This window comes from Macrotis lagotis, chromosome 2 (assembly GCF_037893015.1).
Source record: "Macrotis lagotis isolate mMagLag1 chromosome 2, bilby.v1.9.chrom.fasta, whole genome shotgun sequence".
NCBI classification, from domain to species: Eukaryota; Metazoa; Chordata; class Mammalia; order Peramelemorphia; family Peramelidae; genus Macrotis; species Macrotis lagotis.
In genome coordinates, this window is record NC_133659.1 from 237,120,907 (window position 1) to 237,137,730 (window position 16,824).

General features: G+C 37.3%; 1 pseudogene; it reads left to right on the forward strand.

The window, feature by feature from the left end:
- The first annotated feature begins 1,084 nt into the window (after positions 1 to 1,084).
- On the forward strand, positions 1,085 to 2,126 carry LOC141511490 (E3 ubiquitin-protein ligase TM129 pseudogene; annotated as a pseudogene).
- The last annotated feature ends 14,698 nt before the right edge of the window (positions 2,127 to 16,824 follow it).

The window sequence follows — 16,824 nt, forward strand, 5'->3', positions numbered from 1 at the left end:
TGATTTTAATTTATCTGTTTCTACTGTATATGTAAAATAACTCAAAGAATTGGAGTATAGGGGGCAGAACCAAGATGGTGACAAGAGCTGATCACGTCTTAGGCTCTCTCTCATAAATCTTCCAAACCAAGGACTCTAACTAAATTTTCAAGAGACAGAACCCACAGAGGGACCCAGGGAGGCAGTTCTCCTACTCAAGGTAACCTGGAAAAGAGCACAAAGACTCTGCTCCTCGGGGTCAGAGGGGTGGCCCGCCAGAGCAAAAGAACTTCAGCCTCCCGGAGGCAGCCCCAGGGCGCTGGGAGCTGCAGCTGGGGGGGGGGGGGGTGTTCCTGAGCTATGCCCTAGGGAGCACCAGGCACAAATTGAGGGAACAGTGAGGGACCCCTGCCAGAGAGAGCACATGAAGCCCAGCTGTCAAGGCACACAGTGAGCACCATGGCCACCGCAGCCCAGATTCAGGAAACAGAAGCAGGCAGAGCTGGTAAGCAGGAGCCCCCAGGGCATGAGCCCATTGAACCTAGGGAGGGGAGTGAAGAGAGAGAGACTGCAGAGCTCCACCCCTGGAACAGGACTCTGGGGCTCTGAACACATTCAGGTCCTGATGGCAGTCTAGGCCCTCCCCATAGAACAGCAGCCCCCCCCCCCCCACCTCAGCCCCGTGGCAGAGGGGGGTGCATATGGTCATTCACAGACCAGGAGAAAGATCAGAACCTCACACACTGAGATGCTTGTGGGAGTGTCCCAAATGCTCAGGAAGCACCCCCAAAACAGGCATAGGCTGGGAAAATGAGCAAGCAGAGAAAAAAGAGGAACACCATTGAGAAATACATTATCTATGATCCCAAGAAGGATCAAAATACTCACTCTGAAGATGAGAAAGCACAAGCTCCTGCATCTGAAGACTCCAAGAAAAACAGAAATTGGGCTCAGGCTATGACAAAGCTTAAAAAAAGACTTTGAAAATCAAATGAGGGCGCCGGGGCTCCTCAGGCCTGGGCCAGCCGCCACTCCTGCCTCCCTCGGGCGGCCCGCCAAGCCGGGCTGCCTCCTTGGGCGGCCAGAGGGCCCCCGGCGGGCCGGCATGGACAGCCCCGAAGTGACCTTCACCCTGGCCTACATCGTGTTCTCCGTCTGCTTCGTCTTCACGCCCAACGAGTTCCACTCGGCAGGGCTGACGGTGCAGAACCTGCTGTCTGTCTGTCTGGGCATTGAGGACGTGGCCTTCGCTGCTTCCGCTGGGCTATTACCTTGGTATGTGCTTTGCGGCATCTGAAAAGCAACTGTATTATTTCAACCAGGCTCCAGAAGGCTGGAAGCTATTCCTTCTCCTGTCAGTCTCCTTTCCCAGCATCACCTGCACTGTTGCTTACTACTGGTCCTGGAACAGGTGGGAACACCACCCATTAGCCAGGACACTGGTGCTCCATGCCCTTCCACAGTCAGGGTGGCGAGCGGTGGCATACTCCATCAACACTGAGTTCCGATGCATCGACAAGTTTGCCACGGGGGCTCCGGGTACCCGGGTGATTGTGACTGACACATGGGTCATGAAGGTGACCATCTACCACATCCATGTGGCTCAGAAGCAGGACATCCACCTGACGGTGACTGAGTCACGCCAGCACGAGCTCTCACCAGACTCTAATCTGCCTGTGCAGTTCCTTACCATCCAAATGGCCAGTATCAATCCTCTTGTCAAAACCTTTGACATCCCGTTGAATTCTACAGAATATGGTGAGCTAAGGGAGAAACTCCATGCCCCCATTCGCAATGCTGCCAACGTGGTCATCCACCAGAGTCTTAGTGACTTGTTTCTGGAAACATTTACATCCTTGGTGAAGACCAACCCACCTTATTCCATCCCCAGCAGCCAGGAGCTAGAGCCCTGTATTGGCTGCATGCAGACGAGGGCCAACATTAAGTTGGTGAAGAACTGCCAGGAATCAGATGCCGGCAAGTGCCAGCAGTGTTACTGCCGCCCCATGTGGTGTCTGACCTGCATGGGCAAATGGTTTGCCAGCCACCAGGACCAGCAGCACCCAGAAACCTGGCTCTCCAACCATGTGCCTTGCCCCACCTGCAGGTCCAAGTTCTGCATCCTGGATGTTTGTATCATCCATTGATCTTCCCTGAGCAAGGACGTGCTTCTTGGATCAGCTGTGGGGAGGGACTCCATTGGAGGAACTATTCTCAGGCTCTTTGGATCCAAGGCACCCCCTTCTGTTTGGGTAACTCTGCAAGCCTCCTCAGCATTTCCCCCTCTTAAGCCCCATGGGGCCTGTCCTTTTGCTACTGACACCAGCCCTTCTCCAGAGGCTGCTCATTTCCTCCTTGTTCCCAGATAAGAGGAAGGAGAGGCAGGGCAAGGTTTTAAGTTCCAGACTTTCAAAGGAAGATATGATGCCTCAACCCCTCCCTGCCCTCCTCCTCTCTCCACAGTTCATACATAGTGAAGGATTCTAGGGCAATTGCCCCTCATCCTCTGTGAATAGACTAGCAAAGGGCTATTTTTTTTTTTTAGGTAACAAGTCAGACACTGTTCCTGACCAGGACTGAGCTTTCTTTTACTGCAGCTGTTTTTTAAAGTTTATTCTTTATGATTTTTACACAAATATATGCAGTTTTCCAGGACTTTCTTAACTACATTTTGGACTTGTACCTACCCACACAGATATCTTGGATAGTCATGGCTTCCAGACTTGTACTTATAATTAGTATCATTTCAGTGGGAAGTTTAAGTCTAGTTTCTGTTTTATTTCATCTCTTTCTGCCCTACCCCACCCCTGCACCTCCCTTCTTCTCACCTCTCCCTATCTCTCCCACTCATATTTCCTCCCAACCATGGATTATCTAATCCACTATGGGTCACAGGAAAGAGGGCTGCAGTAGTAAAATACACTTTCCACAGCTTCAGTAACTGTCATTTTTAACACAGCCATTTCTTATACACACCTATCTATCCCTTTCCCCGCCAAACTACAAACCTGTAGTTCAGTCCTTTGGGGTGACCCCAGTGTTTCTAGTTGCTTTTCAGTACAACTGTTAGGGACAAGAGCAAACACCTTAATTCTCTATAATACACAAGTCTATATACCATAAAGGTATTTAATTTCTTTTTTCCTTTAAAATATTTTAAAGGACAAGACAAGAATCATCTAAGTAAGATACAAATGCCTACAACTTTGGGACAAAAGCAATCCATTTCATTCTCTTCCTTTCTTTGCTGAGGATGCAGTATTTCTAGCCATGTTGAATACCTTTGATTCTTAGGTCTGTTTCATAGCATTTACCATGTTGGGCAATTTAAAGAGAATCCCTTAGTATAAAGGGTATGACCTTCTCATTCCAATAAAGGATCAGAATCATGAAAAAAAATCAAATGAGGAAGTTAGAAGAAAAACTGGGAAAAGAAATGAGAGAGATGCAGGAAAAACATGAAAATGAAGTCAGCAGCTTAGTCAAGGAAATCCAAAAAAAAAAAATGCTGAAGAAAATAGCATGCTAAAAACCAGATTAGGTCAAATGGATAAAACAGTTCAAAAAGTTATTGAGGAGAAGAATGCTTTAAAAAGCAAAATTGGCCAGATGGAAAAAGAGATAAGAAAACTCTCTGAGGAAAACAAATCCTTCAGACAAAGAATAGAACTCAGGGAGACTTATGAATTTACCAGAAATCAGGATTCAATACTTCAAAACCAAAAGAATGAAAAATTAGAAGAAAATGTGAAACATCTCATTGAAAAAAACAACTGATATGGAAAACAGATTTAGAAAAGATAATTTAAAAATTATTGGAATACCTGAAAATCATGATCAGGAAAAGAGTTTTGACATCATTTTCAAAGAATTACTACAGGAAAATTGCCCTGATATCCTAGAAGCAGAGGGCAAAATAGAAATGGAGAGAATCTACAGATCCCCCTGAGAAAGATAAAAAAAAAAAAAACAACCCCTAGGAATATTATAGCCAAGTTCCAGAACTCCCAAGTCAAAGAGAAAATATTACAAGCAGACAGAAGGACACAATTCAAATATCGTGGAGCTGCAGTCAGGTTCATACAGGACTTAGCAGCAACTACAATAAAAGCTCGTAGGGCTTGGAACATAATATACTGGAAGGCAAAAAGAGCTTAGAATGCAACCGAGAATCAACCTCCCAGCAAAACTGAATGTCCTCTTTCAGGGAAAAAGATGGATTTTCAATGAACCAGGGGAATTTCAAATGTTCCTATTGGAATGGCCAGAGCTGAACAGAAGGTTTGATCTTCAGATACAGGACTCGGGTGAAGCATAGAAATTGGAGGAGAAGGGGAAAATATGAGGGACTTAATGATGATGAACTGCATGTATTCCTGCATAGAAAAATGACACTGATTATACTCATATGAACCTTCTCAGTTAATAGAGCAGGTAGAAGGAGCTTTTATAGTTGAAGCACAGGAGAAAGCTGAATCTGAAGATAAAATATGGTGGAAAATGGAGTCAATAGAAAAAAAGGGAAATGTAATGGGAGAAAGAAAAAAGGAGAGGGGGAATAGGCCAAGATATTTCATATAATAAGATTTTTCTTTATTACAATGAGCTATTGCAATGATATGGAAGGGGGGAAGGCAAGGGGAATGAGGGAATCTTTGCTTTCATCAGAGGTGGCTAGGAGAGGAAACAACCTATATACTCAATGGGATATAGGCATCTGGAGTAAGAAGAAGGGGGGGACAGGGGGAAGGGGGGGATGTGAGTGATGGGGGAGAGGATGGACCATGGGGGGAGAGTGGTCATATATAACACATTTTCTTTTTTACTTCTTGCAAGGGGCTAGGATTGGATGGCCTTTCCGGGACCACAGGGCCAGGTGGATGCTGGGCCTAAGGGGTGGTAGGGGGGCTCAGGGCCTCTTGGCCCCTGGGCCAGGGATTTCTCTGCTGCACCACTCCGCTACCCTACAGCAGAGTCAGAGTGAAAGGAGAGATAAAATATAGTACATGGTAGCAGAGAAATACAAAGGGAGGGAGTTGTGATCAGCAATGGCAACGGTAGAAAAATATGGAAGTAACTTTTGTGATGGACTTATCACAAAGAATGTGATCCACTCATGACAGAATTGGTGGTGTTGGAACAAAGACTGAAGCACATTTATTATTATTATTATTATTTTTTTTGGGGGGTGCAGGGCAAATGGGGCTGGGTGGCCTGTCTGGGGCCACATAGCAGGGTGATCGTTGGGTATCTGAGGCCAGATTAGGACCTGGGTGCTCCTAGCTCAAGGGCCAATGCTCTGTCTGCCACCCAGCCACCCCTACTATTATTACTATTTTATTTTATTTTGGGTCTTTTTTTTTCTTTTTTTTGGTTTGTGCAGGGCAGTGGGGTTGGGGTGGCTTGCATGTCACACAGCTGGGTGATTGTTGGGTGTATGGGGCCAGAGATGGCCTGGGGTACTCCTGGCTCCAGGGCTGGTGCTCTGTTCATTGCGCAACTGGGCCATACCTACAATTATTACTATTTTTTTATTTTAATTTTTTCTCTCCCCTTTACTTTATCGCTTAAGCGAGTCTATATTTTTGGGGGAGAGGGGGTATTTTGTTTACTCTTAACCAAGAATATTTTATTAATGTATAAAAAAATTATTTGTACAAAATGAGAATAAATAAATATTAAATATAAAAAAGAATTAGAGTATATATTAGAGGTACAAAGAACTAGATTACCTAGTCCAATTTTTACAAAAATGAGATCTAGAAAGGCTATAAAGCCACATAGTTGGTGAATGGTAAGTAAGGGTTTAGAGGACAAGACAAAGGATTTCATTTTTCGACAAACTGAGTTTGAGATATTTACTGAACATCTGATTTTAGATGTCAGAAAGGCAGTTAGAAATGTGAGATTGGGGTCAGCAGAGAGCTTGGGGAAGGAAAGAGAGATTTGAGAACCATCAGCATGGTAATGGTAATGAAATCCATTTCATCAGCTCTGAGTGAAGGGAGAAGAGAAGTGGATCCATGACAAATGCATGAAGGATACTTAGTTAGAGAGTATTTTTCTCCAGGGAAGGAGACTGAGGAGAGGTCAGATAGGTAGGATGAGAATCAGGAGAGGGTGGTGTCTCAGGACCCTAGAAAGAAGAGATTATCAAAGAAGTGACAGTGGTCAACAGCATCAAACAGCATCAACAGCATCACAAAAGAGATCAGGGAAAAAGGTTTTTGCTCAGAAACCAGATTATAAGGTTTTAAGAAGAGAGTGAGAAAGTCTAGACACTCAATACAGATGATTTATTTTTGAGGAATTTAGTTACAAAGGGCAGGAGAGTTATAGGACAATGGTGAGCAGGTATGGGAAGGATCAACAGAGGTTTTTTTAGGGTGGAACCATGAAAATGTGTGTGTAGATGGTAGGGAATGAGTCATGGGGAGACTGAAAATAAGTGATAAAGTGGGGGTGACAGTGGTCAGTCTGTTGGAGAAGATGGGATGGAATGGGATCAGTTGAATGGATGGAGAGAGAAACCAATGGCAGAAAGTTCCATATATATAGAAATATATTCTTTGTAATAGCAAAAAGCTAGAAATAAAATGGGTACACCTAAATTTTGGAATAGCTGAACAAATTGCAACATAGTAATATAATGGAATACTCTTTCAGTGTAAGGCACTGAAATCATATAAGAATTCAGGGAATCACAGGAAGACTAATACAGAGTAAAGAAAGTAAAACAAGAAAGCAAAATACACAACTGCAATAATATAAACTAATGCAATACAATAAGTGAAAACACAAATAGAACCTGAATTCTGAGTAATTTTGAATGAAATTTCATTTTCATCCCTCCTCTCTATGAGTGTAGAGTATTTCATAATTCATGATGGTTATCATTAGTTTTTTAACAAGTTTATATTAATTATTTCTTAGTCATAAGGAAGAGCACAGAATGTATATCAATATAATAAAGTATAGAAAGTATAAGAAAAACCATTATATTGGGGAAAAAACAGATAAAAGGTTTCCATAAAAATATTTTAAAAAAATGAAGACGGGGCAACCAGATGGCACAGTGGATAGAGCACTGGCCCAGGAGTCTGGAGTTCCTGAGTTAAAATCCAGCCTCAAACGCTTGGGCAAGTCAGTTAACCCCATTGCCTTGCAAAAACCGAACAACAACAACAACAACAACAACAACAACAATGAAGAGAGGCTCATGTAAGAAAGAATTAAAGTACATTTGTCTTTCTTCCATTTCTTAAATTTATATTCATGAACTGAAAAGATTTTTTTACCCATTCATCATCTATACAAACTTGTGAGACTTCCCAGATACTTTCAGATATAACAGGGATTTTTTGAAATTTTTTTCAGGTTCTGTCAAAATAAGGGCAAGGCTAATAAGATAATTTTTCTATTTTGAACCAAAAAAGGCATCAAAAGATAACCCTGAGTGCTAGAATGGGAATATGATTTTGCATTTATCATCAAGGCTGGTGGAGGGGAAAGGAAACAGGATGTATGTTCCCATACTTATAATTGCATTACTATTAACAAGAAAGTTTGTTTTTGTGAGCCTCAGTTTCCTTATATATCAAATGGATATAATACTGGCTACATAACTTCAGACGAAATACTTGATCTCTCAGTGCCCCCAGGCAACTGTATAAAACTTTAAATTCTAGATCTGTTTTGGTCAAGTAGGTTTTCTCATTAGGAATTCCCTAGATGAATGAAATCACATTACCTGACCAAAAAGCTAATTAGTATTGGCTCCATTTTAGTGTTACTTAAAGAATCTTAAATTTAACACCATAAGGAATGAAAGAAACCATCTTTTTAGTTGCATATGAGAGGGTGAGTCTTCAATCCTGATCTTTTTACTTAAATTGTAGTATGAGAACTAAATGATAATTCCAGTAAAAGGGCTTTTAAAAGCATTATGTAAATTCATGTAGTATTAGTCTTAAAAGTAAATATTCCTATTCAGCATAATTTGACTCTGTAGACATAGGCTTATTCTGTATTATAAAGCTTGAAAGGAAAATCATTTTCCTAGACCTATTAATAGGAAGGGAAAGAAAATAACAAAACAAATCATATTTCTCTTTCAAATCTAATTTATTAAATGTACATTAATTAAAGACCAGATCTGGACTTTCCTATGGACATGCCCCAAGAGAATTTGGGCCTCAAATTAAATCTTGGCATAGGCTTAAAAGGTTTCATTTTATTCACAACCCTACATGGAGTCCCCTTGATATTTTAGGCATCTGGATAGGCTGAGGAACAAGGCAAGTGCAATTATATCCAGTTCCACTATACTCAATTAAATAGTTACATATATTCTAAAGAAGACCAACTTTATATTTCTATGCAGGGAGTATGAGAGTAGGAAGAATTCAAATGCTTAAGCTATTTCTGAGAGTCAGCAATAAATGAATGATGTTTGAAGATGTACATTGAGTCCTCCCTGATTAATGGAGGCATAAGGAGGAAGCATGATTTGAGGGAAAAAGTCCTCAGATCATGAGCTATGTTATAATTTTGTTGCTTTGTATTAACCATGTATATTCCACTGTTTTCAGTTTCCTTATCTCTTAAATGAGAATACCAAAACCTTCCCTTTCCTAAAGAACTATTATTAGAAAAAAATGAGACTAAAAATATTCTTCATATTTATGGACCAAAAAATACAGGATGTCCTGAAAATCTTAGTGTGTATATAAGTTTTAATAGCTTAAACTTTTAAGTGCTAAAAATTGCTCTAAGATTTTATGGACACTGCCCTTGTGTAATAATGTATTTGCTCCATTAATTTCAGTACAAAATTGCGTTTTATATTTTAATCTAATTTATAAAATCTATCATATGTTAAGTTCAATATTAATATCTTCAACAACTATAAAATGGAAGGACTTTCCCATACTGATTAAATCACAAATCCAAACCATTTCTCACCACCACTGCTAAATATTGTTCTTTTATATAGAACATGGTAGATTTTTTTTTTGTTAAGGCCACAGTTGCATTTTCACTGATGAGGAAACTCTATCAATGCACCTTACATCTTACTTAGAAAGGAGACTGGAAAACTGAAATTCTGCTATATTGACTTTCAGGTAGAATTGTTTATTATATTAACCTAGTTCTCTGATTAGCTGTTTAAAAACTAAGTAAACTCTTATAATTCAGAATTGGAGAAATTTACTTCTCTGACAGAATATACAGAGTGGAGTTTGCTCTTCTGTTTGGGTTTGGAGCAGTAATAGTTGATTCTATTAGACTGGAAAGGGGAAATGGAACTATCTTGTAAAAAAAAAGCATGATTTATATTAATAGAAATCAGTTCTGTACTTCTTCAGGCCACAATGGAAAGTCTTCCAAAGTTGAGAAGAGGAGAAAATATTTCATAGTAAAGAGAGACAAAAATATCTCATACCTACAACCAAGCAATTCGTTATGCAACTTCCAGATATTAGTTTTTGATACTCTGCACTGTGATCTGTGGAGTCGACAATTTACTACATAATTATGAATGAAAGCTGTCTTAAGTGATGGTTGTTCTACAGCCTTTTTTGTTGAAATAGTATTTTCCTTTATACATACTAGTTCAGAAGTTGTCAGACTTTCTGAGTCATCATTCACATATTAGCATTCCACTTTAAAAAGAGCATGAGCCTTATTTATATTTGGTAAATAAGATACTGGAGGTGAGGAATCTGGAGAAGGTAATAAACATAAATGTGATCATTTTCTTTTGCAGAGCATTTTGGGAGATAATAACTTTTCTGTGTTTTAGCATTAGAGATACTATCACTCTTATAACGCTCACACATCCACCCTCTCAGACTATAGCTGCCTTCACTCTATCTCCTACAAGTTACTCTTCAGGATGAGAAATGTGGTTGTCGAATGTGGGTGATGATTATGTGAAGGTAAAGTGATGTGAGGAGTTAAAATAATTGCTTATATATGAGTACAGATAGTGATGCTTGATTAATATGACAAAGTAATTTCATAGATCTTTATGAAAATTGCCATGAGAGAATTTATGGCTATAATTACTCAAACTCTCCAAATATTTCAGTCAAATCTTTTCTATCCCAGTGCAAAGAAAACCTGTCACTTCTCTCCTTCCAACTAGGCATATTATCACAAAATGCCCTCTTGGAGGATGCCACCAATGTGAAAGGTAAGAAAAGTTATAGAAATAGAAAGGAATGAACTGGCATGGTACTTCACGCAAACCTAGAGATCAGAGATTAGTGAAGTAAAATCAAGGGAAGCATAAGATATTTTTTTTTGCTTCTTCACTGATCCATGCTTCAATTATATGAATTGAATGTATTTCAAGTAAAAGAAAAGAATATAGTTGGATTAGAAATCTGTAAACCTGGATTGTACTCCAGATATAGTCATTAGTAAACATTCTCACTTTGGGTAATTCAAATAACCTTTCTGAACCTCATCTAAAAATGAGGGCATTGGACTATTGCGATCCCTAAGATCTAGCTCAAAAATTCTTTTCTCTTATGACTTAATTTTAACGTTTTTTCAAAATATAAACATAATTATCTTTCCATTATATAATAGAATTAGAGATTCATGAACTCCCTGAAAAAATGATTCTGACTAAACAATTTGGTGTGGAAATATTCACCACTCTATTGTTGGTAGGAAAGAAAGAAAACTAGAAACTTTGATTCTCCTATAAACCTGTCACTAAGTAGCTATGCGTCATTGTGCAACATAGCTTCCTTGAGGCTTAGATGAAGTGATAGCTAAGGTTTCGGGCTAAAAATTTTGAGTGATAAATAGTGCCTTTTCTGCTTATGTGAATTTGACTGACTAAATTTTTTAGTCAGCACAATTCAACAGTAATTTTTAAAATTTTTCATAATTCTACCCTAAATAATTCCTGGGAAATAGATTCTATATGTTGACTCTTTCATTTCATCTGATGTTTTACATTCACTGTGTCTGGATTTTGGTGGCAGAATTGTCTTAGAAAGTTTACAACTGTTAACTTTTGGTTGTATCCATCAATAAGCCACATCTCATCTAAATGATGACAAGAGGAACTATCATTTCTGATTAATTCAAGCCAAGGTTACAACTAGAACCATTATAATTCAACTTTTCTGACAAATAGTTTTAATCACAGAATCTCAAAATTGGAAGGAATCTCAGTGGTCATCTAGTCAACTAACACCTGTATAAGGCTCTTCTCAACAAGATACATATCAGCTCCTGACTTAAAGATCACTAATGATGGAGAACTCCAATGTCCTAAAGCAATTCATTCCACTTTTCAGTAGTGCTACCTGTTAGAAAGATTTTTATTTTAACTATTGCTGCCTTCTGGAATTGTAGGTCTTCTAGTACTTTAAAATTGCTCTCATTTCCCTACCCTTAAGTGAAGAAATTTAAATGTCTTTAAGATCCATCAACTGATCATCTTCTGACATAATCTTTATGCAATCCACTACCTTTCTGCCCTTTTTTTTTTGGGGGGGGGCTATTTAGTTAATTTATGTCATTCCTAATATCTGATGTCTAGAATTGAATATAATACTCAAATTGGATTGAGCAAGTTTGTTATCTCCTTATTTCTGGACACTATGCTTTTCTTAGTAAAACCTAGGATTATCTTAGCATAGATATGTCTTTGATAAAGCACTGCCAATTCATATTGAATTGAATATAGAATTGAAGTCCACTAAAACACCCACATGTCTGAGAAGAATATCAGAATAGTATCAGTGAATGGGACCCTAATGTACAGCATCTGGTACATGTGGTGCCCATTAACTGGAATTTTCCATTCTCAATTATTTACATTGAGATAGGCTCACATGGAAAAGGACAATTGTAGAGCTTGTTGTAGGAATAATGGCCCTTAACATGGTCTTATGAGAAAACTGAAATTTAGCTCTATGAGAAGAATATTCTAAATTAATTTTTTAAGATTAAATTTCATTGGATTTTCTAGAACTGATTGAATCACAGTGTTGTAATTTTTTTTTATTCCTGGCAAGTCATAGATTGGGGATGTGAGCAAGGAAAGATCACAGACAATCCTCAGAACATACAAGGTATGTAAGAGGTAAGTGCATAAAAACAAAGCCCTTAAATTGTGCTCTGTGCCTGGGAAGTTTTTCTTCAATTCAACAAATATTTACCAATTGTCACACACACATACACACACACACATACACACACACACACAAACATATATGTATGTATATATACATATATATATATATATATATATACACATATTCAAAGCATTGTCTTGAATCTAGAAACACAAAGACATTAAATAAGCCAGTATTTTCTCCAAAAATACATTCTACTTGGTGGGAAATGGGGGGGGGTACACTGTGTACACAGATAAGTAAATGCAAAATATTTAGGAAGAAATTTTGAGGACAACTCTATTATAGTTTAACTATATTAGGCAATGCATGAAAGGAAGTTAAAATGAAATAAGAGTAGGAAGGAGGTTAATATAAAGAAAATGAAGAGTTTCATACTATTTTTTAAAGTTATTTTTAAATTTGGTTTTAAATTCTGCGTCTCTTCTTCATTCCTCCACCCATTAAGAAGGCAAGAAAATGCCATCCACATCCACTAAATCTGTGAAGTCTAAATATAGACCAAAGTTTTTTCATTTTTTAAAATGTTAGTTTTTCTTTTTCATGTTTTTCCTTTAGTTCTGAATCTTCTTTCATAAGAAAAGATAAAATAACATTAAAAAAGAAAGCAAGAAAAACAAAAACATTACATATATGAATAGACATGAAAAACAAATCTCTGATTAGTTATATTCCCCCCAAAACCCCAAGAAATAGAAGAAAAGATGTTTCAGTCTCTACTTTGAATTTCATTAGTTCTCTTTCTGAAGGTAGAGTACAAGCTATCATGACAGATTAGATATGGGATGGGGTGATGATAATAAAATGACACATATGTTACAAGTCAGAGGGACTGAGAGGATGGTGTTGCCCTATGCAGAAATAAGGAATTAAAGAGTTATGAGGGGTTAGAGGAAAAAAATGAGTTCTGTTTTGCTCAATCTCCGCTATTCTCTCTCTCTCTCCCTCTCCCTCTCTCTCTCTCTCTCTCTCTCTCTCTCTCTCTCTCTCTCTCTCTCTCTCTCTCTCTCTCTGTCTCTTTCTCTGATTCACACAGGTCTCTTAAATTCTCAGAACTTATTGCATTATCTGTAAAATGGAAATATTTTCATTGTCTAACACAGGCATGTATAACAAGATTGTTGTGTATGAATCAAACTGTATATATGAAATATTTTATAATGGAAAAGCATAGATACATGTGAAATATTTTTATTTCTTTCCATAATTGAAGAGAAGTCTGAAGATACAAGGTCCATGGGTAGGAAAATGCAGAGACAAAAAGTTTATAATGATGTTGAAAATGAGAAATTTCCTGAGTATAGATTATCTGATGCATTGGAGGAAAAAGGCATGAGGATCCTGGATGCTTGACAGGGTTGAATGAGGAAACAACTTGTGGTAAAAAGGGAAGTCTGGAGGCAAAAGACAAATTCCACCTACTTCAGAGTTTTGGCTCAGAATGGTCATCATTGCAGGATGCAATGACAACATCCAAACTTCACAGAGAAGAAATATATCCTTTTATTGCTTTTTGGGAGGGAGGTTGAGAAACAGAATTCAACATCCTGGTGAAATCTAGATATAGCTTCTGTATTACTAATATTGCTATTATTATTTGTCTGGACCTAAGATTTATTTAAGTAATACAGAGAATTTCTGGAGAGGGAACATCTCCTGCCAAGACAGACTAGTAGCTGTCCTGCAACTTAAAAATCTTAGAAAATTTCCTTAGGGGCACCAAGAGGATAAATGAATTGCCCAGGATCTTATAGCTAGTATCAGAGATATAGCTATATCAGAGATGAGACTTTTATTATATTTATTAAAATTAGTATTTACAATCATGCATCTTAGGATCACAAAACAATTTTTCATACATTATCACAACTGTGGAACTACATAAGGTTTTTTTGATGATGTACGTAAAAATGTCTCTTTCTTGGGTTGGCTAGGTGGTGCAGTGTATAGAGCACCTGCCCTGGAGTCAGGAGTACCTAGGTTCAAATTCGGTCTCAGACACTTAATAATTACCTAGCTGTGTGGCCTTGGGCAAGCCGCTTAACCTCATTGCCTTGCAAAAAAAAAATACCCTAAAAAATGTCTCCTTCTTGTGTTTGGGATTATGTTGTCTGATTCATGGGTTAAAAATTGGGCATATAAATGTCTACCAAGATAAAATGACACTTTTCTAATTTTTTTAATGTGTTATGGAAAATTGTTGATTCTTTTTTTTTAGGTTTTTGCAAGGCAAATGGGGTTAAGCGGCTTGCCCAAGGCCACACAGCTAGGTAATTATTAAGTGTCTGAGACCAGATTTGAACCCAGGTACTCCTGGCTCCAGGGCCAGTGCTTTATCCACTATGCCACCTAGCCGCCCTGAAAATTGTTGATTCTTGATTTCCTTTCATTTTTTATTTGAGGATGTCAGGACCACTTCTCCTAGTTAGGAGCTTAATTGAGTTTATTAAAACCTGTCCCCATGGAATGTGAAATAAAGTCTTAAATATGTTTCCAATAAAAAAGCAGAGGAATAATCTCAACTGTCTCCAACTCCTTGACAATATAGATAACTCTTTTAAACAACACTTTCTCTAAATTCTCTAAATACTTTAAATATTGTTTCATCTATAACCAGATTTATTTACCTATATAATATTTTTAACTTGATTATTTTCTTGGGGGGAAACATTAGATTAAAATGGTTTAAGTTTTTTCAACTTTTATGACATAGAAAGAAGCAAGAGATTAAGAATCTTTTTTTCAATTTTTATGGCCTAAGAGAAATGTACATGATTGTAATATGATAAAAAAATTTTCCTGTGTTAATCTTATGCAATTTTTTATACAAGAGATTTTGTTAGAATTCTAATCATGGCTCAGGGTTTGTTTTTTTGTTTTCCCCTAACATCTAAAGTTTGAGCTCTGATATTTGAGCAAAATAAAACCTAAGGAGTTTTTAATCCCATAATGTCTACATTGTGATGGATTTTTTTACCTGCCATATCAACTCAAACTCTTGCTTTTCTATTATGCATATATTCTAGCACAGATGTTACTACAGATCAGTACATAGTTTGCATAAGTAATACATATTTAAGAGGAGAGTGCTATTGCATGCTTTTAAAAGAATTTCCACATATTGTATCTTACTTTATTCAGGCAAGATCCCTCTGAAATAGACAAAGCAAGTGCTTCTAACCCATTTCACAGATAAAACTTGTTAAAACATTATGTTATATGCCAACAGTCACAACAAAGAATTAGAACCAGGGTGAGAATTCAGTTTTCCCTCCAAATCTAAGGCATTCCTCATGCCCCCAAAAAATCTAGAGGGGAAACACAAAACTTGATAAACTGAATTTTTCACAGAGAAGTTTATAGTTGATAAAAGAATTAATAGAGGGATATTGAAGTTTATTGAATAAAGACAAGGCATGATCAGACCTAGACTTTAGGAAGACCATATATTTGCCTTATAGTTGCAGTAGAAAATGTTTCCAAAGATTATGGCCAATGTAGTTCAGAGTTGGAAGGGACTTCAGTGGCTCTCCTACCCATATCTGAAATAGAATCCTTTCACTATATGCATAACAAAAGGTCCTGAAGCCAAGGGAAAGAAATCAATGTCCTAAAGAGATCATCTTTTCCACTTTTGGACTGTTTTCCTTGTAATGAATTTTACTCTTAATATCTCAGTTAAATTCATTTTATTTTTGCAACTTGCACCTATATCTCTCTTTGTTCTTCCTTTCTCTTTTTAAAAAAAGTTTCATTGATGTATTTTCTTTTTACATTATGAACATTTAGAAATTATTCCCACATCATGAGAGATTATTTTTAATAAAACAAGGCAAATGAAAACTAATAAGATACTGGTCTCATTTCAAAGTATATGTAATATTTTACATTTGTAGCAACCCCAGTTCAGATTTTCAATAACAAAAATGTATTTTCTCTCTCAGGTACTATCCACTTATTTAAAAAAAGAAAAAACAATTTCTTGCAACTAATATGCATAGTCAGTAAAATCAAATTCCCTCTATGACTCTGTGTGCTGTGTGTTGTGTGTATGTGCACATGTATTTGTATAATTCTTTGCCCTAACTCTATCACATCTCTGTAAGGGATTGAATGTTTTATCACTGATTCTCTGAAATAATTATTGGTCGTTGTACTGAGCATAATTTCTTACAGCTTTTAGAGATGTTTATACAGTGTTATTATTATTATTATTATTATTATTATTATTATATTACATATAATATATAATATATTATGATTCTATAAAGTTACTGAATCTGCTCATTTTATTCATTATAAAGTTATAATTATTTCAAATTATAATACTGATGTTAAATTATTAATCAGATCTACACTCTTTACTTTAGTCTGGCTCAGTTCATGTCTTTCCATGTCTTTTAAAAATACTTTATTTCCTCGTTTCCTATAGTACAGCAGGTACTTGTGTTCCCTTGTGTTTCCTAAGATTAACTCTCCCAATTCTTGAAGAAAGTTACTGGGTTTTGTCAGATAGACTTTCAATACATGGCAATACAGTACCATGCTTAAAGCCTTTACTGCATGGTAGAAACTGGCCAGAATTTGAGCTGTAATGGAATCACTTCTGACAAAATGTCACCTCCACAACAGGATTCAAAGAGGATAGTTAGACATACAACCTAGATTTCAGGTAAGCATG